General features: G+C 42.3%; 1 protein-coding gene and 1 pseudogene across 1 annotated transcript in view; both read left to right on the forward strand.

Annotated features, from left to right (window-relative positions):
• LOC128588734 (tripartite motif-containing protein 43-like) overlaps positions 1-25,959 on the forward strand; it is a gene marked incomplete at its 3' end in the record, with an annotated part of 421,410 nt that overhangs the window by 303,453 nt on the left and 91,998 nt on the right. The window lies entirely within an intron of this gene.
• LOC128589149 (mitochondrial Rho GTPase 1-like) lies at positions 22,438-24,798 on the forward strand (annotated as a pseudogene).

The following is a 25,959-nucleotide window of genomic DNA, read 5'->3' on the forward strand; positions in this document are numbered from 1 at the left end:
TTCCCCACTGAATGTTTTCACTTGGCTTGTCAAAGATCAAATAATGGTAAGTAGCTGGATCCATATCGTGGTTCTTTATTCTGTTCCAGACATCTACTTCTCTGCTTTTGTGCCAGTACTATGCTGTTTTGATCACTATTGATTTATAGTACAGTCTCAGGTCTGGTAGCGTGATTCCTCCTGCTGTGTTTTTATTGCTCAGTAATGTTTTGGCTATTCGAGGCTTTTTCTGATTCCATATAAAACGAAGTATTATTTTCTCAAGATCTTTAAAGTATGACAATGGAGCTTTAATAGGAATTGCATTAAAGTTATATATTGCTTTGGGCAGTATGGACATTTTAACAATGTTGATTCTTCCCAGCCATGAGCATGGTATGTTTTTCCATCTGTTAACATCTTTGGCTATTTCTTTTCTTAGAGTTTCATACTTCTCTTTGTAGAGATCTTTCACATCCTTTGTTAGGTATACTCCCAAATATTTCATCTTCTTTGGCACTACTGTGAAAGGAATAGAGTCCTTGACTGTTTGTTTGGCTTGGCTATTGTTGGTATATATAAAGGCTACAGATTTATGGGTGTTGATTTTGTAGCCTGAGACATTGCTATATTCTTTGATCACTTCTAAAAGTTTTGTAGTAGAATCCCTAGTGTTTTATAGATATACGATCATATCATCTGCGAAGAGTGAAAGTTTGATCTCTTCTGACCCTATGTGGATACACTTGATCGCCTTTTCTTCCCTAATTGCAATGGCTAAAACTTCCATTACAATGTTAAAGAGCAATGGAGACAATGGGCAACCTTGCCTGGTTCCTGATCTAAGTGGAAATGATTTCAATTTAACTCCATTCAATACGATATTGGCTGTGGGATTGCTGTAGATGGCCTCTATTAGTTTAAGAAATGTCCCTTCTATACCAATTTTCTTAAGTGCTCTGATCATGAAGGGATGCTAGATATTATCAAAAGCTTTTTCTGCATCAATTGAAACAATCATATGGTCTTTATTTTTAAGTTTGTTTATGTGTTGAATTACAGTTATAGATTTACATGTATTGAACCAGCCTTGAGATCTGGGTTAAATCCGACTTGGTCATGGTGTATAATTTTTTTGATGTGTTGTTGGATTCTGTTTGTTAGGATCTTATTGAGTATTTTAGCATCTGTATTCATTAGTGATATTGGTCTATAATTTTCTTTTCTTGTTGGGTCTTTCCCTGGTTTGGGGATCAAGGTGATGATTGCTTCGTAGAATGTGCTGGGTAATGTTCCTTCTTTTTCTATATTTGGGAAGAGGTTTAGTAGTATAGGAACTAGTTCTTCTTTAAATGTTTGGTAGAATTCTGACGTAAAGCCATCTGGTCCTGGGCTTTTCTTTTTAGGGAGATTTTGTATAGTTGATGCTATTTCAGAACTTGATAGAGGCCTGTTCAACATTTCCACTTCGTTCTGGCTAAGTCTTGGTAGGTGTCATGCTTCCAGGTATTGGTTGATTTCTTTCAGATTTTCATATTTGTGAGAGTAGAGTTTCTTGTAGTATTCGTTGAGGATTTTTTGAATTTCTGTGGGGTCTGTTGTTATTTCATCATTACCATTTCATTCTGATTGATGAAATTAGAGATTTTACTCTTTTTTTCCTGGTTAGGTTGGCCGAAGGTTTATCTATTTTATTGATCTTTTCAAAAAACCAGCTTTTGGATTTATTGATCTTTTGTATAATTCTTTTGTTTTCAATTTCATTTAATTCTGCTCTGATTTTGGTTATTTCTTTTCTTCTGCTACATTTGGGGTTGAAGTGTCCTTCTTTCTCCATTTGCTTGAGATGTTCCATTAAGTTATTGACGTCCTCTCTTTCCGTTTTCTTGAGGAAGGCTTACAGTGCTATAAATTTCCCTCTTAGGATTGCCTTTGCAGTATCCCAGAGGTTCTGGTAATTCATGTCTTGATTGTTGTTTTGTTCCAGAAATACAGTGATTTCCTTCTTAATCTCATCTATAACCCGTGTATCCTTCAGGATAAGGTTGTTTAGCTTCCATGTTTTTGTATGGGTATGCAGGTTCCTGTTGTTATTTAGTTCAACTTTTATTCCATGATGGTCTGAGAAGATGCAAGGAATAATTTCTATTTTTTTAAATTTGCTGAAGTTAGATTTGTGGCCTAGGATGTGGTTGATTTTGGAGTACGTTCTGTGGGCTGATGAGAAGAATGTGTATTCAGTTTTTTTGGGATGAAATGTTCTGTAGATGTCTGTTAAGTCCAGATGTTGAATGGTTGAGTTTAAATCTAAAATTTCTTTGCTTAGCTTCTTTTTGGAGGATCTATCCAGGACTGCTAAAGGGGTGTTAAAATCTCCAACTACTATGGAACTGGAGGAAATTGAGTTGCTCATGTCTGTTAGAGTTTCTCTTATAAATTGCGGTGCAATTCTGGTTGGGTGGATAAATATTAATAATTGAGATCTCATCATATTGAGTATTACCTTTAACAAATATGAAGTGTCCATCCTTATCCTTCCTTATTTTGGTTGGTTTAAAGCCTATTGCGTCTGTGAACAGCATTGCAATGCCTGCTTTTTTCTGCTTTCCATTTAGCTGGAATATAGATGACCATCCCTTCACCTTGATTCCAAATCTGTCTTTTAATGTAAGATTCGATTCTTGGATGCAGCAGTTATCTGGCTTGAGTTTTTGTATCCAGTCTGCCAACCTATGCCTCTTTAGAGGACAATTTAAACCATTCACATTAATTGAGAGTATTGATAAGCCTTTTGAGAGACCAGTGGACATTTTTAATCCTTTTGCGACTGTGGAAGTTGGAATTCGATCAAAAAATTTTTGGGTGAGTTTACTTTTGTGGTGGAGAATTACGCTGGTCTTTATGGAGGATAGGTCTAAGAATGTCCTGGAGAGCTGGTTTAGTTGTGGCAAATTTCTTCAACGTGTGAATGTCGTTGAAGTATTTACTTTCTCTGTCATAAATGAAGCTCAGTTTAGCTGAGTGCAGCGTCCTGGGTTGAAAGTTATTTTGTTTTAGGAGATTAAAAGTCAATGACCATCCTCTTCTAGCTTGAAAGGTTTCAGCAGAGAGATCTGCAGTTATTCTGATATTCTTACCCTTGTAGGTAATGGTTTTCTTTCATCTGGCAGCTTTCAGAATTTTCTCCTTCATATTAATTTTAGTGAAATTGATTATGATGTGTCTGGGGGATGTTTTATTTGGGTTGAGTCATGCTGGAGTTCTGAAACTGTCTGCTATCTGAATTTCAGAATCTCTTGGCAGGTCTGGAAAGTTCTCCTTCATAATGTCATGGAGAAGAGACTCTGTCCTTGTGAAGCCACTTTGTCACTTTCAGGGATCCCTGTAATACAAATATTGGTTTTCCTCGAATTATCCCAGAGCTCTCTGAGAGAGTGATCTGTTTTTGCCTTCCATTTCTCTTCCTCTTTGAGAGTTTAGGAGCATTCGAAAGCTTTGTCTTCAATGTCAAAAATCCTTTCTTCTGCTTGCTCCATTCTGTTACTGAGGGATTCTACTGTGTTTCTCAGATCTCTGAGGGCTGCAACTTCTTGTCTCGATGTTTCAAAATCTTTGGTCATTTGTTCTTTGAATTCATTGAATTCTTGAGATACCTTTTGGGTTACTGCTTGGAATTCTAATTTGATCTTATTTGCTATCCAGATTCTGAATTCGATTTCTGACATCTCAGCTATTTGTTTGTGCATGGGATCTTGTGCTGTGTCTGCCCCATTGATCCTTGGGGTAGTTGATCTACTCTGATTATTAATATTGCCAGAGCTTTTCTGTTGATTTCGCCTCATGATTGTTTTTCACTGTTGCCTCTGGCCGTCCTAAGTTGGGGAGGTGTCTCTCCAAGATTAGACCCCTGTGGGATCACTCTATTTTTGCTGGATCTGTGTAGTGAGTGACCCTGTGTAGTTCCTCTGGGGCTGACCCTGCTAGCGAGTTCTGTTTGTGGAAGCACCTCTGGCGAGTGACACACCTGGATTCAGCAACAGAGCGGGAGGTGATGGGCACGGTTCTGGGAGTGCCTGGCACTCAGTGACTTTGGCACAGAGTGCCCAATGCTCCAGCAGTCTCTGGCCAGGAGAAGGGCTCTGCGCAGGGGCAGGGAGGGCTCCAGAAGGTACGTGGCTACCAGTATCCCTGGCCAGACAGGTGGGCCAGTGTGGTGGCAGGGAGGATAAAGGAGGGAGGACATGGGGTTGCACGGTCAGCTGTGCGGAAGCCCTGACATCACAGGTCAGGGGTCGCGGTACAGCTTTTATGGAGGTCCAGGTGGCACCTAGCCCAGGAGTTTGAGGTTGCTATGAGCTGTGACGCCATGGCACTCTACCCAGGGCAGCAGCCCGAGGCTGTAGTGTGCCAAAACCAGTCTCACTCTGCCCCAAGGCTTAAGGCTGTAAGGCAGCTCAGTCAACACAATTATGCTGCTCAGTTACTAGGTTACTACCTTCCGCCTGATCCTTGCTCTGGGACCCCGAGGGCAGAGCTTGCTGGGGCAGTTCTCTGACAATGGCTCCCTGTGGCCCAGCTCATTGGCTCAGTGTGGGGCCCTAGACAATGCCCAAAGTTCTCCACACTCCTGCTCAAGCTCTCCCCAAGGCAGCTCAACTGAGTGCCAAGTCCAAAAACAGCAAAACAGTTCACAGGTAAGGCCTTTCTGGTTTGTAGTCTCAATGCTGCCTGTATTCACGGTTGCTGGCAGGATTAGGTCGATCGAACACACGCAACCACTTGCCAGTTTTCCATTGTTTTTGTCCTCCTCTTGTGATCCAGAAGTCCCTTGGTGACTTCCTATATCCTCAGGGGATTATTATAGGCAGATCCCACCAGCCAGAGATGCCTGGAGTCTTATCTCCCCAGACTCACTGTGCCCAGTTGCAGGGACGATGTTACTCAGCTGCCATCTTGCTCCACCCTCCCCTAATTCCTCTTTGAAGGTTTGGTAGAATTCTGATGTGAAGCCATCTGTCCTGGACTTTTCTTTTGGGGGAGATTTCTTATGTTTGATGCTATTTCAGTACTTTATATAGGTCTCTTCAACACTTCTAATTCTTTGTGGCTGAGTCTAGCAAGGTGGCATGCTTGCAGGTATTGGTCTATTTCCTCCAGATTTTCATATTTCTGAGAATAGAGGTTTTGATAGTGTTCATTAAGGATTTTTTGATTTTCTGACATGTCTGTTGTTGTTTCACCTTTATCATTTTTGATTGATGAATTAGGGATTTTACTTTTCTTTTTCTGGTTAGGTTAGCTAAAGTTTTGTCAATTTTATTAATCTTTTCAAAAAATAAAGTTTTTGATTTTTCAATCTTCTGAATGGTTCGTTTTTAATTTCATTTAATTCTGCTCTAATTTTGGTTATTTCTTTTCTTCTTCTGGGTTTGGGGTTGGAATGTTCTTCTTTTTCCAGTTGCTTGAGATGTCCCATTAAGTTGTTGACTTCTTCTCTTTCCATTCTTTTGAGGAAGGCTTGCAATGCTATAAATTTCCCTCTTAGGACTGCCTTTGTCATATGCCGCAGGTTTTGATAATTTGTGTCTTCATTATCATTTTCTTCCAGAAATTTGGTAATTTCCTTCTTAATCTCATCTATGACCCAGCTATCATTCAGCATAAGGTTATTAAGTTTCTATGACTTTGTTTGAGTATGAAGATTCCTGTTGTTGTTGAGTTCAACTTTTATTCCATGGTGGTTTGAGAAAATACAAAGAACAATTTCTATTCTTTTAAATTTGGTGAGGTTAGACTTGTAACCTAAGATGTGATCAATTCTGGAGGATGTTCCATGAGCTGATACAAACAATGTGCATTCAGTTTTATTAGGATGAAACGTTCTGTTGATATCTGTTAAGTCCATTGTTGTAGGGTCAAGTTTAAGTCCAATATTTTTTTGTTTAGTTTCTTCTTGTAGGATCTATCCAACACTGCCAAAGTGGTGATAAAATCTCCAACTATTACAGTGCAGGAAGATATCAAATTTTTTATGTCTGGGCCAGTGCCTGTGGCTCAGTGGGTAAGGCGCCAGCCCCATATACTGAGGGTAGCAAGTTCAAACTTGGCTCTGGCCAACTGCAAGAACAACAACAACAAAAATTGCCAGACACTGTGGCAAGTGCCTGTAGTCCCAGCTACTTGGGAGGCTGAGGCAAGAGAATCACCTAGGCTCAGGAATTGGAAGTTGCTGTGAGCTGTGACACCATGGCATCCTACCAAGGGTGATAAAGTGAGACTCTGTCTCTAAAAATAAATAAATAAATAAATAATAATAATATATGTATTAAATATAAAATAAATAACTAAAAAAATAAAAAATAAATTGTTCATGTCTATCACGGTTCCTTTTATAAATTGAGGAGCCTTCTGGTTGGACACATGTTAATAATTAAAGTCTATTCATTTTGAATGTTTCCCTTGACAGATATGAAGTGACCATCCTTATCGTTTCTTTATTGGTTTAAACCTTTAAACCTTTATTGGTTTAAAGCCTATTATATCTGCTTTTTTCTGATTTCTACTTGCCTGAATTACGGATGTCCATCCCTTCACCCTCAGTCTATTTTTATGCTTTAAGGTAAGATGAGTTTTTTGTATGCAACAATGAGTATCTGGCCTGAGTTTTTGTATCCAGTCAGCCAACCTGTGCCTCTTTAGGGGACAATTTAAGCCATTCACATTAATTGAGAGTATTGATAAGCCTGGTAGTGTTTTGGTTGTCATGTTTTTCAAGTTTCCAGGGGATATTTTTAATCCTTTCACCATTATAGATGTTAGGTTTTGTTCACGGGTTTCTGGGTGAGTTTACTTTGGTGGTAGACCATTAAGCTGGTCATTATGGAGGATGGGTCTGAGAGTATTCTGGAAAGCTGGTTTAGTTATGGCAAATTTCTTCAACATGTGTAATTCATAAAGTATTTGATTTCTTCATCACAAATGAAACTCAGCTTAGCTGGATACAGGATCCTGGGCTGGAAGTTTTTTTGTTATAGGAGCTTGAAGGTTGATGACTATCTTCTTCTGGCTTGAAAAGTTTCAGCTGAGAGATCTGCAATCATTCCAATATTCTTCCTCTTGTAGGTTATGATTTTCTTCTGTCTGGCTGCTTGCAGAATTTTCTCCTTCATATTAACTTTGGCAAAATTAATTACATGTGTCTAGGAAATGTTTTATTTGTATTGAGTCATGCTGTGGTTCTGAAACTGTCCTCTATCTGAATTTCTGTATCTCTTGCCATGCTTGGGAGATTCTCCTCCATTGCATTTTGGAGTAGAGTATCAGTGCCTTTAGGACCATCCTCTTGTCCTTCATGAATTCCCATAAGGTGAATGTTTACTATTTTGGAGTTGCCCCATAACTCTTACAGGGAGTGATCCATTTTTGCTTTCCACTTCTCTGCCTCTTTGAGCATTTGGGAGCATCCAAAAGTTTTGTCTTCAGACTGGGCAAGGTGGCTCATGCCTGTAATCCTAGCACTCTGGGAGGCTGAGGCAAGTGGATTTCCTGAAATCACAGGTTCGAGATCAGCCTTAGCCACAGCGAGACCCTGTCTCTAAAAAAATATAGCTGGGTGTTGTGGCAGACGTTTGTAGTCTCTGCTACTTGGGAGGCTGAGGCAAGAGAATCGCTTGAGCCCAAGAGTTTGAGGTTGCTGTGAGCTATGATGCCATGGCCCTCTACCAAGTGTGCAAAGTGAGACTCTTGTCTCAAAAAGAAAAAAAAAAAGTTTTGTCTTCGACGTCAAGAGATCCTCTCTTCTACCTGCTTGATTCTATTACTGAGGGATTCTACTCTATTTCTCAATTCTTTGAGGTCTGCAATTTATTTTTGCATTTGTCTAAATCCTTGGAGATTTATTTTTGCATTTGTCTAAATCCCTCAGAGACTGCTCCTCTGCCCTGGAGGCACTCATCCTCTGGTACCCCTGCAGGGCAAGGTCTGTGAATTCATTGATTTTTTGAGACAACTTTTGAACTACTCCTTGAATTTCTAATTCAAACTTTACTTCCATTGTATTAATCTTATTTGACATCCATATTCTGAACTCTATTTCTGACATTTCAGCCATTTTTTTTAATGAATAGTATCTTCTGTTGTGTCTTCTTTGTCATTCTTTGGGGAGTTGGTCTACTCTGATTATTCATGTTGCCATAGTTTTTCTTTGGTTCCACCCTTTGGCTAGAGAAGCTGGTAAGGTAAAATTGTATTGAGGACTCCCAGAGTTGTAGTCAATCAGCACTTTACCAAAGAGCTGAGACTGGTGACTGTGGCTTTTCTCCTACCACTTTACAAAGATACCTTTCAATCCTGCAGCCTGAGACTCTGGCGACCTGTTTGGTGTGATGGGGCTAGGTGGTTCCATCTTGTATTCAGCCAGCCTCTGTCCAATCCTAGTGAATCAGTGGCTTAGGGTGAAATCTCAGCTGGGGAGAGATACAAGCAACTAAAACACCCTGCTCGCCATTGGCAACAACTGGAAGAGGAGGATCAGTCTCTATCACTACAACACAACCAAGGCTCAACCTTGTAGGGTCCACAGGTGGCCAGCCCAGGTCCAGAGTTCCAAACCCATTGTCCTTGGCAGCATAATTGCTGTTCAAGTGGAAGAGTACAAAAGGTCTCCAGCAATGAGACAGTAGGGGTCCACTGGCAGCTGAAGTGTGACTTGCTCCAGCAAAAGAGTTAGTCCAGGAGGATTGGCACCTTCTTCCCCACCTTGCACCTCCACCATGCCCAGTCACTGATAACTCCATGGGGCTGTGGCCCAGTTCCCTCCAATGATGAAATGCATCAGGAATTTGTGCCTGCCAGAGTCAAAGGGGAGTCAATTCTTCTTTGGCCAGGCCACTGCACTCTTCCACCAGCAGGCAGGTGGAGCTGAAGCCTGACTCCTTCCACTGCTCTTTGGAAACTGGTGAGTGTGCCACCTGAGTCTGTTCCAAGTTGGGGGTGAATGTTGCTGCTCATGATTCTTTCCCTCAGAGACTGCTCCTCTGCCCTGGAGGCACTCATCCTCTGGTACCCCTGCAGGGCAAGGTCTGGCTCCCTCCAGTGGTCCACAGAATTGGGGAGGTGTCTGTCCCAAATTTGACCCCAGCAGGAGTGCACCACCATGTTGAAGATGCCACCAAAGACTCCATGGATAGGGGTGCCTCCATAGTTGGGGGTGCCTCCATGGTTGGAGGTGCTACCTCATGTGACCCCACTATGCATTTCATAGCTCCAGGCCAGTCCCCCTCCCCTTGTGTCTCTCTGCTTCTACTTGAGTCATAGTTTGAGCACAGCTGTCCTGTGGCCCATACAATGCCCAGCCCTAGCAAGGAACTGCCAGATACTCTGGGCTCTGCAGGGGGTAAGCTTCCAACTGCCAGGAGAGGGGGGGAAGGGTGGAATAGGAGTTCAGAAAGGCAGGGAAAATATTTTTTCAACTATTATGCTGGACAAGAGAATGCCACAGCTCACAACAAGATGTCTCTGGAGAAGAAGTCCTGGCCTTCAGCAGCTGTCTCCCCTGTGATGAAATACGAGGTCTTCTGCTCACTGCTTGCTTGTACAGAGCACACAGCAAGCCACTCTCTTGGGGGCAGAGACAGACTTTTTTCCTCTTTGGGATGGTTTTGTACCTGAAATTTGCTTCCTTGGGGTCGCAACTTGCCTCAGGAGGGATGACATGCACTTAACAATCTTCTCTCTCATGGGTGGTGCCCATACCTCAGTGGGTAGGGTGCCGTCCACATACACTGAGGCTGGCAGGTTCCAGCCCGGCCCAGGGCCTGCTAAACAACAATGACAACTGCATCAAAAAAAATAGCTGGGCATTGTGGTGGGCACCTGTAGTCCCAGCTACTTGGGAGGCTGAGGCAGGAGAATCACTTGGGTGCAAGAGTTTGAGGTTGCTGTGAGCTGTGATACCATGGCACTCTAACCAGGGCAACAGCTTGAGACTCTGTTTCACAAAAACAAAACAAAACAAGACAAAAATCTCTCTCAGCTCAGTTCCTGACCTTCAGCTTTATTAGGTTTATTTTGGCTGTTATCTCTCCCTCTGGATTGGAGCTTCTGTTGAAAGCTGGCTCCAGTTCGTCATTTTACCTCACCTGAGCATTACAATTTTAATACAGTATTTTCCTTTCTTAAAATACATATCCATTTTTGGGATACCTTCTTTATTTTCATTCAGGGAATGCCTGAACTTCCAATTATGGAAAACTGACCGTTACATATGACAATATTAAAACAAATGCCTTTACATATTAACAGATTTTGAAAATAAAGGCAGTTGAGCTATACCTTGTTTTTGGTTTCGATATTTGCACCACATGAAAGCAGTTTTGTTATTAAAACTATATTCCCACTGTACACAGCATAGTGGAGAGCAGTGTTGCCGTAGTCATCCGTTATATTTGGATCTGCTCCATAGTCTAGCAGATTAAATGCACATTCCGTTTCCTGGTGTTGTATAGCCTGTAAGTATTAGATCAAGAAATAGATGGTAGCTTTTAAGAATTCAAAGTAAGTATTCCACAGGTTTCACCAAGTCATTATATTTAAAGGAGATAACTTCAATTTTATTCTATGTATTTTATGCATTTAAGTCAGATCCAGCTCATGCTGAACTAGTCGGCTACTATATACCTTCATCAAAGGTGTCCTGTCTTCATTATCACCCATGTCAACTTCACATTTTCTGCTCAGCAGGAACTTTACCACTTCTATATGGCCATTGGCACAGGCCAAATGCAGAGCAGTCCTGTGGAAGGAAGAGGATTTTTGAGAAAATTGTGGTGCACTATCTCAAAACATACACTTATTTAATTGTACATATTACATAGTAAGTTATTCCTCTGCTTTTGAATGCATATTTCATATTCTTGTAAAGAAAGTACAGTATTGATTAGCACGTATCACCCCCTTCCATTAATAAAAGAGCAGCCTATTTGAATAGAGTGCGTATGGCCTTGGATTCGGTTCAACTTGGGTTTGGATCCTACTTTAAGCTCTATCCCTTATTAGCTATTGCTTAGACCTCAATTTCCTTATCAATAAAATAGGCATAAAAGTAGTAGCTGTCTCACAGGTCACCACTTTGATGCTCCAATGAGAATCTATGCAAAGTATTCCTAACACAGATAACATATTGATAATATTAGATATCGTAATTATTAGCTACTACTATGTAACAAAGACAACATTTAAATCAAGTAAAATGATACAATGATACTTACCTGTGGTATGTTTGAATAATCAGAGATAGCATTGTATATCAATAATTCTGAGATGCTTATTTTCTCACATTTTAACATGTCTGATAGTGGAATTCCACTTGTAATTCACAAATTATTACAACTATAAGCAGTATTTTAAAAAAATCTCTTATCAATACTTAATATAATGGAGCATCACACAATCCATTGTGCCTTCTGTTCAGTGGAATACAGTATGTAAAATAGGTCTATGGCAGTCTAGCTGTATGATTCACATTTAAACAAACTTTAGTTCTTAACAGTACTATGAGGAAAGAGGGAGGAAGTAATAAAAGGTTTTAAAACAGGGCCGTGCCTGTGGCTCAGTGAGTAGGGCGCCGGCCCCATATACTGAGGGTGGCGGGTTCAAACCCAGCCCCTGCCAAACTGCAACAAAAAAATAGCTGGGCGTTGTGGTGGGTGCCTGTAGTCCCAGCTGCTCAGGAGGCTGAGGCAAGAGAATCACGTAAGCCCAAGAGCTGGAGGTTGCTGTGAGCCGTGTGATGCCACGGCACTCTACCGAGGGCAGTAAAGTGAGACTCTGTCTCTACAAAAAAAAAAAAAAAAAAGTTTTAAAACAAACTAATTCTTACTTTAAGTCAAAAGAAACTCATGATTCAAATGAAGAAGTGTGGCTCATCTATTCAATATATTGATTTATCAAATGTAAACAAATCAAATATTTTGAATGATTAATATTTGACTGTTACATCTTTCAAAGGGGAGTTCAGGATAATCTTTTACAATTTTCTAGCTTCAGACATATTTTAGTTTGACAAGAGGGAGCAAAAGTTTCATTTGAGATTAACCCCTACTATTCCACGTTTTTTTGAGACATTTTCACTATGTTGCCCTCGGTAGAGTGCCATGGCATCACAGCTCACAGCAACCTCAAACTGTTGGGCTTAAGTGATTCTCTTGCCTCAGCCTCCAAGTAGCTGGGACTACAGGCACCTGCCACAATGCCTGGCTATTTTGCCTTGTTGTTGTTGTAGTTTGGCAGGCCTGGGCCGGGTTTGAACCCGCCAGCTCTGGTGTATGTGGCTGGTGCCCTAGCCTCTGAGCTATAGGTGCTGAGCCTAATATTCCACTTTTAAATCTCTGAATTTTCTCTAGCTGGTCAAGGAAACATGAACTTTTTAAGGATGAAAGGATCACTAAAAAAATAAAATATGTCTGCTATATGATAGGTATTCAGGGAAGCTCGATGTATAAACAGATTAAAAGAATGGACAAATATAGTTGGCAAGTTCCAGATTCTTAAAACACTCAAAGAAAAGCCTAGTAATGGGATTGCAGAATCAAATGAGAGGTCTAGTTTGAGTTCTTTGAGGGTTCCTTCCAAAAATGTTATACAAGTTTTAGAGAAATGCAAATCAAAACCACTTTGAGATATCATCTAACCCCAGTGAGAACGACCCAGATCACAAAATCTCAAAACTGCAGATGCTGGTGTGGATATGGAGAGAAGGGAACACTTTTACAGTAGGCTTTAATTTTAATTTTGCTAAATAAACCAGGAGAATGCTTGCTTGTGAGGTCATTCTAAGGAAGGTCTTCGTCACCATAAAAATGTATCTGTATAAATAGGCATTTGTGTGTATTTCTAATATGTTTCTCATTTTGTATACTTAAAAATTTTAATCTATATTCAATTAGGACCTTGTTTTGTGACATAAAAATCGAGGTAGTTTTCTACAAAGTATAATAGTTTATCTTTTCCAACTAATACAAAGTGTTGCCATTATTCAAAATTCTTACATATATTTGAATGTCTGGATTTTCTATTCTGTTCCATTCATACATCTTTTTTCAGCTATTAATAAATGATGAATTTGTAAAAATTAATACCACATGTTGATATTTAGAAGGGAAAATCTTTTTTCACTCCATTACAAATATTTTCTTAATTTAATATTATCACAGTAGTAAGAGATAGTATATACAACTTTAAAATTGGAAAATTGTTAATGTTTATTTGGTTTATGTAAAATCAATAAACATAGGAAGACTTCACATTTTGAGAAAAATGGTTATCCCCATTCTGGCTCTGAGGCTTTCATGCCAGAGACAGAGCCTCTGCCCCTCTGGCTCCAGAGCTCCTTCTGGGCACAGGACATCACCACTGAGATTCTAGTACTGCACCTGGGCCCATGACCCACCCATGAGTCTCCACCACTGCTGTTCAGCTGGTGCATCTTTCAAGGTATAGCCCCTCACAGGGAACCCTAGACTTGAGCCACTAATACACCAGGACCCAGTTTGAGCAAATACCCACACTCTGGGAACTCATGACCTCTGCCTAAATATAAATAGCCCTTCCTAGGTGAGACTGCCAACTCTGTGGGGAGAGCCAGGGAGAGCAATCCCCACAGTGCTATCCTCCATGGAGAGTATCTCACAAAACTAAGAACCACAGACAAGATGGATTCACAGCCAAACTATACCCAACCTACCAAGAGGAGCTGTCACCCATACTGCAGAAATTATTCCATAACATCAAGAAGGAGGGACTTGTCACTAACTCATTCTATGAAGCCAATATCATCTTGATGTCAAAGCCAGGAAAGAGACACTCTTGGACCTCTGGAAGAGTTGTGCCAGGACCCACAATCAGCACCCTCCCGGACCCCAGTAAGAGCTGTGCCAGCACCCTCCCAGACCCTGGTAAGAGCTGCACAGGGACTTGCTACCCCACCCACCAGGCCTCTCCACGTCCTGACCAGGAAGTCCAGGAGCCGCACAAACCCACATCTTCTCTCTTGTTCCTTCCCTGCCTCCACACCTCCCACTCATCTGGCCAGGGACTCTGGTACCATGTGCCCTCCAGAGCCCTCCCTGCCTCTGTATGGAGCCCTTCTTCTGGCCAGAGACTGCTGGAGCCTTGGGCCCTCTGTGCCAAAGTCACTGGGTGCCAGAAATTCCCAGAACCGTGTGCGTCACCTCCTGCCCTGTTGCTGGATCCGGGGGTGTCACACTCTGGAGCTGCTCCAACAACCAGAACTCCCTGGCTGGGGCAGCCCCAGAAGAGCTACACAGGGTCACTCCCTACAAAGATCCAGCAACAATAGAGTGATCCCCACGTCTAATCTCGGAGAGACACCACCCCAACTCTGAGGACGGCCAGAGGCAACAGTGAAAAACAATCATCAGATGAAATCAAAGGAAAAACCCTGGCAATATGAATAATCAGAGTAGATCAACTCCCCCAAGGATCAATGGGGCAGATACAGCACAAGATCCCACGCACAAACAAATAGCTGAGATGTCAGAAATCGAATTCAGAATCTGGATAGCAAATAAGATCAAATTAGAATTCCAAGCAGTAACCCAAAAGATGTCTCAGGGATTGAACAAATTCAAAGACCAAATGACCAAATAACCAAAAGACCAAATGATTTTGACACATTGAGACAAGAAGTTGCAGCCCTCAGAGATCTGAGAAACACAGTAGAATTCCTCAGTAACAGAATGGAGCAAGCAGAAGAAAGGATTCCTGACATTGAAGACAAATCTTTCGAATGCTTCCAAACTCGCAGAGAGTTAGAGAAATGGAGGGCAAAAACAGATCACTCTCTCAGAGAGCTCTGGGATAATTAAAAAAAAACAATATTCGTCTTATAGGGATCCACGAAAGTGATGAAGTGGCTTCACATGACACAGAGTCTCTTCTCCATGAGATTATGAATGAGAACTTTCCAGATATGCCAAGAGATTCTGAAATTCAGATAGCAGACAGTTTCAGAACTCCAGCACAACTCAACCCAAATAAGACGTCTCCCAGACACATCATAATCAATTTCACTAAAGTTAATATGAAGGAGAAAATTTTGAAAGCAGCCAGATGAAAGAAAACCATCACCTACAAGGGGAAGAATGTTAGAATAACTGTAGATCTCTCTGCTGCAACCTTTAAAGCTAGAAAAGGATGGCCATCGACTTTTAATCTTCTAAAACAAAATAACTTTAACCCAGGATCCTGCACCCAGCTAAAATGAGTTTCATTTATGATGGAGAAATTAAATACTTTAACGACATTCACATGTTGAAGAAATTTGCCACAACTAAACAAGCTCTGGATGATATTCTCAGACCTATCCTCCATAAAGAGCAGTGTAATCCTCACAAAAGTAAACCCACCCAGAAAATTTGATAAAATTCCAACTTCCACAGTTGCAAAAGGATTAAAAATGTCCACCGGACTCTCAAAAGGCTTATCAATATTCTCAAGTAATGTGAATGGTTTAAATTGTCCTCTAAAGAGGCACGGGTTGGCTGACTGGATACAAAAACTCAAGCCAGATATCTGCTGCATGCAACAATCTCATCTTACATTAAAAGACAAATATAGACTCAAGGTGAAGGGGCGGTCATCTATACTCCAGGCAAATGGAAAGCAGAAAAAAGCAGGTGTTGCAATCCTATTTGCAGATGCAATAGTCTTTTAACCAACTAAAATAAGGAAGGATAAGGATGGACACTTCATATTTGTTAAAGGTAATACTCAATATGATGAGATTTCAATTATTAATATTTATGCACCCAACCAGAACGCACCTCAATTTCTAAGAGAAATTCTAACAGACATGAGCAACTTGATTTCCTCCAGTTCCATAGTAGTTGGAGATTTTAACACCCCTTTAGCAGTGCTGGATAGATCCTCCAAAAAGAAGCTAAGCAAAGAAATTTTAGATTTAAACTTAACCATTCAACATCTGGACTTAAAAGACAGCTACAGAACATTTCATCCCAACAAAACTGAATACGCATTCTTCTCATCGGCCCACGGAAAATACTCCAAAATCGACCACATCCTGGGCCACAAGTTTAACCTCAGCAAATTAAAAAAAAAAACAGAAATTATCCCTTGCGTCTTCTTGGACCACCATGGAATAAAAGTTGAACTCAATAACAACAGGAATCTGCATACCCATACAAGAACATGGAAGCTAAATAATCTTATGCTGAAGCATAGATGTATTATAGACAAGATTAAGAAGGAAATCACGAAATTTTTGGAACAAAGCAGCAATCAAGACATGAATTATCAGAACCCCTTGGATACTGCAAAGGCAGTCCTAAGAGGGAAATTTATAGCACTGCAAGCATTCCTCAAGAAAAGAGAAAGAGACGAAGTTAGTAACTTAATGAGACATCTCAAGGAACTGGAGAAGGAAGAACATTCCAACCCCAAACCCAGCAGAAGAAAAGAAATAACCAAAATCAGAGCACAATTAAATGCAATTGAAAAGAAAAGAATTATACAACAGATCAATAAATCCAAAAGTTGGTTTTTTGAAAAGGTCAATAAAATAGATAAACCTTTGGTCAACCTAAGGTATATAAGAAAAAAAGAGTAAAATCTCTAATTTCATCAATCAGAAATGGTAACGATGAAATAACAACAGACCCCTCAGAAATTCAAAAAATCCTTAACGAATATTACAAGAAACTTTACTCTCAGAAATATGAAAATCTGAAAGAAATCGACCAATACTTGGAAGTACCCACCTACCAAAACTTAGCCAGAACGAAGTGGAAATGTTGAACAGGCCTATATCAAGTTCTGAAGTAGCATCAACTACATCAAATGTAGGAAAAGGCTCCTTTAAATGTTGGTCTAGGGAAATAATTTATGACCAACACCCCAAAGACAGTAATGACAACAACAAAAACGAATAAAGAAGACTTCATTAAATTAAAGCTGTTTTTTGTATGGCATGTAAAAACATGCACCCACAAGAATGAATGCCACTCAGCAAGACACTGCCACACATAGACCTGAACACAGCTGGGACACACTGATATACCAAAGTTATGAAATTTTGATGAGTTGTTTGGATGGTGCTGCCAACGTAAGTGCATGGCGGCAAGTTTGTGAACTTAATTGTCAGACTCTTGTATGAGGACATCTCTGATGGTGATTCCAGAAGAAGAGCTCCACAATTCTTTTGAAGTGTGGTGGTGTCACTGCATAGCTTCTCAAGAGTACTTTGAAGGTGAACAGAGTGATATTCAGCAATGAGGTATGTAGCACTTTTTCTAGGGCAAGCCCATGAAATTAGTTGTCAGATCTTATATACAAAGGGTGCCCAAAAATGTTTATGCATTTTAAGAAAGGAAAAAACTATTAAAATTGCAATACCCAATATGTACTGATAACAAAAGATGAATAAAAATCACATTTGAGGCCTTCTTGTAATTGCAGAAGTCTAATGTGACTTGAGTATTACAATTTAATACAGATTTTTCCTTTCTTAAAATGTGTACACATTTTTTGCATCCTCTGTATAATGATGGCATCTACTCAGCCTTATATAGAAGGGAAATAATGTCTTTTTCAGCATCTTAAATGAAACTCAAGACTATTATCCTGGGTGAAGTATCTCAGGAAGGGAAAAACAAACACCACCTCATCTTGCAGGAGGGAGTTAAACAGGGGGTACATATGGTCATAAAGTGGTGTAATGGACACTACAATCACAGAATGTGGTGGGGGTGATAGACAAACCTCTACCTACAGGTACAGTGTACACATTCTGGCCACAGGTACAGTGAAAGTTTTGTCTTCAGCATTATACAATTCATCCACGTACCAGAAAACACTTGTATCCCTAGAGCTATTGAAATTAAAAAAAAAAAAAAGCTGTATATATTCAATTTTGTTACTTAAATCACTTGAAAATTGTCACCAAAGTGCTCTGTAAGAGGAATTGTACATGGATGGAAAGCCAGCTAGAGATGTGCATGGCTGCTCCCAGGTGGCCTGGGGGCTCCTCACCAACGTTTTCACTGCCAGGAGCTGGGGGCCTGTGCAGGGAAGAAAGCCGGGAGCCCTCGGTGACAGGAGGGTTGGGGGTCCCCTGGCCTGCCCAGGCGGTGGCTCCCCTGCCACAGCTCCCAGCCCGCCCCACCTCTGGGCACTGTCCCATCACCTTCTCTTCTTGTCTCTCTCGTTCACGTCGCTTTTCCCGAGGAAGAGGAGCTGCTGGACTTTGCCCACTTGACCCCGGCTGGCAGCTTTGTGGATCTTGCCCAGATCTTGGGCTCGGATGTGGTACCTGGGCTGCGTGAAGGTCTCATCAATGCTGCCAGTGTCACAGGCGACGCTGCCCCTGATCTTCCGCAGGCTGGTGACAAAGCCTGGGGCCGGCTGCCGCTGCTTACTCCAGGGGCTGAAGATCTTCTTCATGGAGGGGGCTATGTGCTCACACACACCTCGACTCCCCGCTGGGCTTCACCTCCCCTCCACCCCCCAGAGCCCAGCCAGCTCGCTTTGTCCGCAATCGCAATCGCCAGCATCTACACTCCGCGCCCTCCAAGGTCCCAGACGGTACAGGCCGAGCAAACCCGTTGGGTTCCTGTGCACGCGCCCCAGACAGCGTCTCCGCCTGTGCGCATAATGGCCGCTGCTCTTCCAGCCAGTCCAGGCGCTGCGCTTGCAGGTGGGCGCAGTGGGGCTCTCCCGGGGCCAGCGCTTCTCCCGCCGGCTCCTCTTTGGCTGCTGGCTGCTGGCCGCTGGCAGACAGAGGCCTCACATTTGTCTCCCACGCACCCCTCTCCAGACTGTGTGCACTGACTGGATTTAAACAGGGCCAGGGCTGGGGACCAACCAAACTTCCCTACCCCGACCTGCCCACTGAGAGTAATGCGCCATCGCCTGCCCCGGGTCTGCACCTTTTCCTGGCTGATGCTGACATGTATTTCACCACCTGCTTCAAAGGCACTGCCATGCCCCCCCTTCCCTCTTTCAGGGCATTCCTGGAGCTGCCCCACACGCACCCCCGCCACCAATGCACCTGGGCGGCTGTCTTGTTCCCAGGAGCCCAGCTCAGAGGCCGGGTGATCCCTGGATGGCTGGAGCCAGTGCTGGGTACGTCCAGCGCGGGAAGTCTTGGGCACGCAGTGCCATGGGCAGCCCTGCCCCTCAAGCCCCTGACCTGCAGTTCCTGGTCACTTCCACCTGAGACCCAACTACGGCAGGCGCTGGTGAGCTTCTTTTTCTTCCCTGTATGGGGAGCGCGACTTCCTATGCTGTGAGCCTCAGGTAGTCCGCCAGCACATGCAGGATACTAGCTGCGACCCCCCTCACCCCCAACACCTTCTGCGACAGGGGCGTAGGCGCCTGGACCACCTCTCAGTGTATCCTCCGTGCACGGCCTGGGAGGTGAGCACCGTTTTGCCACCTTCTGTCCACCAGGGTCCTGGCCCCGCTGCTTCTGAGCCCTCAGTAGCTCTGAGCCAGGCGCTGGGCATCCCTGGTCTGCTCCCCTGGCAGTCCCTGTGTCCTCTGTGCACCCCGTGGTGCCTGCACCGCCCCCAGTACCTTCCCTCTTACACTAGCTCCGACCCCTCAGAACTGGTGGAGGTGCTGCCCCAGCCGCCAGCCCAGACCCTCTGCTCCCCCCAGAGCCGCCTCTGCCGACCTCCGGGTCAGCCGTGGGCTGAGGCGGGGAGAGGGGAGATGATCTCGACTGCAGGAGTCTGCGGGAGGCGGTGTCCTGCCTCAAGGTCAGCCGGCATCAGGGAGCAGTCCTGACTCCGATCCTCTGCACGTGGAGAAGGGTGTGTGTCCTAGGGGCTGGGGGCCCCTAGGGGATGTGGAGACCAGGCGGTTCCTGGACCAGGCCAGGGAGGCCCAGGCAGCTCCCAGCTGCGGGGGACGCCGCCCTACGCTCTGGTCTTCCCACGCTATGGGCCCTGGAGCCTCCCACGGCCTCCGCTAAGGCTGGCGGTGGGCGCATAGGCGCTGGGGTAGCCCACTCAGCCCCTGTCCGGAGCCCGAGTGCAGCTACAGTGGGCACGGGGAGGCCTGTGAGGGCCGCTGTCCCCGAGTGCCTGGACACCGCTTCACAACCCCCACAGGCGTGAGCCTGTTTCCGCGGGCTCAGGTTGTTCACTTGCGAAGGCTCACCCCTTCTCTCGCTGCCCAGGGCCGAGAGATGCCCAGTGGATGCAGGTGCCAGCTGGGATTGTACTGACAGCAGTCCTGGGGAGCCAGGAGGTGAGGCAGGTTCTTGGAGCCACACCCCCCAGGGAAGTCCAACGGAAAGAGCAGGGAGGCCACTGAGACTGGGAGAGCTGCCCCCGAAGGAGGTGAGAGGAGACCCGGCCTCGCTCCCTGTGAGCCTGGGTCCCTGCGGAGAGGGAGTTAAGGAATGAGCTGGGTCATCAGGTACAAGCCCCATGGTCCTTCTGGGCCCATGGCCCTGTTTGCCTAAGTGGGGTCTGAAACCTCCATGGGGGTCCTGTCTCCTGAGATCCTGTTCTTGGTATGTGAACAACTGAATTTTGAAATAGTTTCAAGTGTAGTCTTGTGTTTTGCATGTTTATCAATCTGCAATTAGTTTGATCTTAACTTTTACTTTCCAAGCTAGGTGACTTTTTTCTTTCTTGTTTAATTGTTCTGGTTAGGACTTCCATAACTATCTTGAGTAGAATTTGGAAGCGTGGACTACATCATGGTGCTCCTGATTTTAGATTTAATACTTTCAGTATTTCAAGACTGACTGACATTAGTGCTGGGCTTTTCATTTATGGCCATTGCTGTGTCAAGGTAAATTCCTCCTGTACCTAGTCTGTTGAACATTTTTATCATGAAAAGAATTGCATTTCTTCTGTTGCTTTTCCCACATCTTTTGAGGTGAATCCTCATTTTTTTTCCATCTGTTAATATGTGATATCAAATCTAATGATTTGTATTTTTTGAACCATCTTTGGCTCCTAGGGATGAATGTTGCATGGTTATGGCAACATTTATTGGGTTGCTAACTTTGGTTTATTGATGTTTTGTTAAGATCTCTTTTTTATTTTTTTTAACTTTATTCAAATTAATATGAGGGTACAATATTTAGGTTACATTGTTGTCACTTCCAGGATAAAGTTCCATTTGTAGAAGAGCCCATCACCCAGGTGGTGTGTTATGTACCCTCACAATGTGCACATTAGCTGAGATCCCACCAGATGCCCTCCCTCCTTCCGCCATACATCCTCCCCTCTCCCACTTCCCTCTACCCCTGAACTGGACTATAATAGTGTTTTATTGTTCTTAGGAACATGCAATTGTTTATATATTGATTTCATATTAGTATGGAATCCATTGGATATTTATTTTTCTATTCTTGCGATACTGTACTAAGAAGAATGTATTTCAACTCCATCCAGGTAAATGTAAAAGATGTAAAGTCTCCATCTTTTCTCATGGCTCAATAACATTCCATGGTGTACATATACCACAGTTTGTTGATCATTCATGGGTTGATGGGCACTTAGGTTGCTTCCACGACTTGGCAATTATGAATTGAGCTGCAATAAACATGCTAGTGTAAATGTCTTTGTGGTAAAATGATTTTTGTTCTTCTGGGTAGATACCTAGTACTGGGATGGTAGGGTCAAATGGAAGGTCTACTTTTAGATCTTTGAGGATTCTCCATACTTCTCTCCAAAGGGGCTGTATTAGTTTGCAGTCCCATGAGCAGTATTCCCTTCTTTCCACATCTACACCAGCATCTGATGTTTTGTGACTTTGTGACGTGGGCTAATCTCGCTGGGGTTAGGTGATATAATAGAGTGGTTTTGATTAGCATTTCTCTGATGATTAAAGACAATGAGCATTTTTTCATGTGTTTGTTGGTTATTTGTCTGTTATGCTCAGAGAGGTTTCTATTCACATCTCTTGCCTGCTTATAGAGCTGGTTGTTTGCACTATTCTTATTGTTCATTTTGAGTTCTCTGTAGATTCTAGTTATCAGGCCTTAGTCAGATTCGTAGCCTGCAAAAATCTTCTCCCATTCTGAGGGCTATCTGTTTGCTCTGTGGTACTCTTAGCTGTGCAAAAGCTCTTTAGCTTGATCAAGTCCCAGTTATTTATTTTTGGTGTTGCTGCAATTGCAGGGGGTGGGTGGGTGGTAGGTGGTCTTCTTCATAAAGTTTTTCCCCAGGCCAATATCTTCAAGTGTTTTCCCCACACTCTCTTCTAGAATTTTTATTTGTGTATTAAATTTAAATCTTTTATCCAGTCCCGCTGGGCTGTCCTGGCTCAGGTGCTCTGAAGTAACTGAGGAGGCCGTGTGGTGGGCCTGGGCAGCTGAAGAGGCTGGCAGGTGGTGCTAGTAGTGTGGGGAGACCAGCACCGTGGAGTGGGTGCACCTGGTGAAAGGAGTCCACTCCAAGCGTGTGGGCAGCAGACATGAAGAAAGACCTGCGGATCCTGCTGGTGCCAGAACCTAGAGTTGGGAAGACATCACTGATTATGTCTCTGGTCAGTGAAGAATTCCCAGAAGAGGTTCTTCCTTGAGCTGAAGAAATCACCATTACAGCTGATGTCACCCCTGAGAGAGTTCCAACACATGTTGTAGATTACTCAGAAGCAGAACAAAGTCATGAACAACTTCATCAAGAAATATCACAGGCTAATGTCATTTGCATAGTGTATGCTGTTAACAATAAGCATTCTATTGATAAGGTATCGAGTTGATGAATTCCTCTCATAAATGAGAGAATAGACAAAGATAGCAGCAGGCTGCCTTTAATGTTAGTTGGGAAAAAATCTGATCTTGTGGAATATAGTAGTATGGAGACCATCCTTCCTATTATGATCCAGTATACAGAAATAGAAACCTGTGTGGAGTGTTCAGCAAAAAACCTGAAGAACATATCAGAGCTCTTTTATCATGCACAGAAAGCTGTTCTTCTTCCTACGGGACCCCTGTATTTCCCAGAGGAGAAGGAGATGAAACCAGCTTGTATAAAAGCCCTTATTCGTATATTTAAAATATCTGACCAAGATAATGATGGTACCCTCAATGATGCTGAGCTCAACCTCAACTTCTTTCAGAAAATTTGTTTCAACACTTCATTAGCTCCTCAAGCTTTGGAAGATGTCAAGAATGTAGTAAGGAAGCATATAAGTGATGGTGTGGCTGATAGTGGATTGACACTGAAAGGTTTTCTCTTTTTACACACACTTTTTATCCAGAGAGGGAGACACAGAACTACTTGGACTGTGCTTCGATAATTCGGTTAGGATGATAATCTGAATTTGATGCCTGAATGTTTATTTCCCCTGCTAAAAATACCTCCTGATTGCCCTACTGAATTAAATCATCATGCATATTTGTTTCTCCAGAGCACCTTTGACAAGCATGATTTGGATAGAAACTATGCCTTGTCACCTGATGAGCTTAAAAATTTATTCAAAGTTTTCCCTTATATACCTTGGGGGCCAGATGTGAATAACACAGTTTGTACCAAGAAAGAAGCTGGATAACCTACCAGGGATTCCTTTCCCAGTGGATCCTCACAACCTATTTAGATGTACAGCCATGCCTGTAGTATTTGGGCTACCTAGGCTATTCAATATTGACTGAACAAGAGTCTCAAGCTTTAGGCATTATGGTAACAAGAGATAAAAAGGTCGACCTAAAGAAAAAAACAGACTCAAAGGAGTGTGTTAATCTTTTCCATATTTACACTAGTGAATTTAATTATAATATGCCTGGGGGATGTCTTATTTGGATTGAGTTGTGCTGGCATTCTGAAACTGTCTGCTATCCAAGTTTCAGAATCTCTTGGCATGTCTGGAAAATTCTCTTTCATAATTTCATGGAGAAGGGTCTCTGTGCCTTGCAAGGCCACTTCATCACTTTCAGGGATTCCAATGAGGTGGATATTAGCCTTCTTTGAATTATCCCAAAGCTCTCTGAGGGAATGATCTGTTTTTGCTCTCCATTTCTCTTCCTCTTTACAAGGGTACATGTGAAACTTAGTGAATGCAGAATATGATTGTCTTAACACAATTACTAAGAAAACGCCAGAAATGCTATGTTAACCAGTGTGATGAAAATGTGCCAAACTGTTTATAAAACCAGTGCATGGTGCCCATGATCACATTAATGTACACAGCTATGATCTAATACTAATAAAAGAAAAAGAAGTGTGTTCAGATGTAACTTAATTGGAATGAAAAACTGTGGGAAAAGTGGAGTTCTTCAGGCTCTTCTTGGAAGAAACTTAATGAGGCAGAAGAAAATTCATGATGATCATAAATCCTACTATGCAATTAACACTGTTTATGTATATGGACAAGAGAAATACTTGTTGTTGCATGATATCTCATAATTGGAATTTCTAACTGAGGCTGAGATCATTTGTGGTGTTGTGTGCCTGGTATATGATGTCAGTAATCCCAAATCCTTTGAATACTGTGCCAGGTTTTTTAAGCAACACTTTATGGACAGCAGAATGCCCTGCTTAATCGTAGCTGCAAAGTCAGACCTACATGAAGTTAAGCAAGAATATAGTATTTCACCTACTGATTTCTGCAGGAAACACAAAATGCCTCCACCACAAGCCTTCACTTGCAATACTGCTGATGCATCCAGTAAGGATATCTTTGTTAAATTGACAACAATGGCCATGTACCCGCACCTGACACAACCTCAAGAGCTCTACATTTTGGCTTTGAGCAAGTTTTGGTGCTACTGTTTTTGCAGTTTGGGGCTTTGCTATGTACAGAGCACTTTTGAAACAATGATAATTAAAACAAAATACCATCGGTACCAAAAAAACCCACTTTTAGGTACATTCTGAATGCTGAGTCTAGAAATATTGAGATATTTATACATGCAGAGTTACATTATTAATATTTGTAATTCATGTGTAAGAGTATTTTAATATTAGATATAACTGCAGTATTGGCTAGCATTTGGAAAGAAGCAGCTAACAGCCAAAATAAATGGCTAAATTTCAGAGGCCAAAAGGGAATATTTTGTAAATAATGAACATATTCAGGCAAGATATGGTCTACTAAACTGAGTACTAAAAAATGACGTTTCTAGGCATTTCTATGTGGCATTGTTAGTGCTCACAGACTCACTCTCCTAGTTTTAAGTCAGCCAAGAGATTGTATTTACTCAAGGATCAGTTATTTCTTTCACATTTACTCAGAATGATCCTTTGGATTCTGTAAGTACATGTGGCACATTTTTTTTCTTTTTTTGTTAATTATTAAATCATAGCTGTGTACATTAATGAGATCATGCGGTACCATACACTGGTTCTATAGACCGTTTGACACAGTTTCATCACACTGGTCAACACAGCCCTCCTGGCACCCTCCTAGTTATGTGTTAAGACATCTATACTCCACACTTACGAAGTTTCACATGTACCCTTGTAAGATGCACCACAGGTGTAATCCCACCAATCACCCTCCCTCTGCCCATTCTCCCTTATCCATCCTCACCCTCTCCTCCTTCCCCCTATTCTTAGGTTATATCTGGGTTATAGCTTTCATGTGAAAGCCATAAATTAGTTTCATTGGATACTTTTTCTTCCATTCTTGAGATACTTTACTAAGAAGAATATGTTCTAGCTCCATCCATGTAAATATGAAAGAGGTAAAATCTCCATCTTTTGTTAAGACTGCATAATATTCCATCGTGTACATATACCACAATTTATTAATCCATTGATGGATCGATGGGGACTTGGGCTTTTTCCATGGCTTACCACTTATGAATTGGGCTGCAATAAACATTCTGGTACAAATATCTTTGTTATAATGTGATTTTTGGTCTTCTGGGTATATACCTAGTAGAGGAATTATAGGATTGAATGGCAGGTCTATTTTTAGATCTCTAAGTGTTCTCCAAACATCTTTCCAAAAGGAATATATTAATTTGCATTCCCACCA

The sequence above is a fragment of the Nycticebus coucang genome, chromosome 6, assembly GCF_027406575.1.
Source record: "Nycticebus coucang isolate mNycCou1 chromosome 6, mNycCou1.pri, whole genome shotgun sequence".
In the NCBI taxonomy this organism is placed as follows: Eukaryota; Metazoa; Chordata; class Mammalia; order Primates; family Lorisidae; genus Nycticebus; species Nycticebus coucang.